Raw genomic sequence first — 884 nt, forward strand, 5'->3', positions numbered from 1 at the left:
GTTTCTATCTGAATCACTTTATAGACACTACATATTAGAAAAACAGCTGTAACAAAACCAGTGTCTACCACTACCAGGACGAAGATCTGACTTGCTACCTGCCATGTCATTAACTATACTAGTTGCTCCAGAGATGGGAAGACCTTAGGTGCATATAAAGAAATATGACATGGAATATAGCACACAGCACAATATGATGAAATAAAATCTTTCAACAGACAAATACAGCTTTGGTTGACAGTTTATTAAATACACTACATTTGTACCTTATTCTGCAGTTTTAAATCATTCACACACGGACTTAGTAAAAATGTACTTTATAGAAAACCATCTGCAAAATAAAAATGCACATTTTTACCCACATTTTAGATAAACCGCTGAAAATGTTAGGAATTATTTTATTGGAGGTGATCATGAAACATGGGGTGGCTTGATTTTATTAAATCTGACAGCAGACCAGGACTTCAGTAGTGTTAATGTTGAAATGTGGATGCAAAAATGTCTATTAACTAAATTGTTTAATCTAACAAGGTTTGAGAAATCACTACAAATAGGACAAAATGAAGTACTATTTTTCCTTTACAGACATTTCACTAAACCCATTTTCTATATACTTTCTCACACTCATAGAATTAGTGGTGCAGACTGAAGACGCAAAAAAAAAATTCCTTAAAAAAAAAAAACAACTAGATCCTATTTACAAAACATGCGAAGTGTGAATTTTAAGTAGGTGTTATGGCAGAACTGGTTAAAAGTAAATACAGTCAAGTGACAGAATATACCTTTAATTCTGCAAATGTAAGTCCTTCCCCTCCTTTCTGGGAGAAATACATTTTCAGGGCGTGGACTGTGAAACGGCATACAATGCAAAGACAGAAAACAAA

Source organism: Moschus berezovskii, chromosome 2, assembly GCF_049115385.1.
Source record: "Moschus berezovskii isolate FMDL1 chromosome 2, NW_MosBer_1.0, whole genome shotgun sequence".
NCBI lineage: Eukaryota > Metazoa > Chordata > Mammalia > Artiodactyla > Moschidae > Moschus > Moschus berezovskii.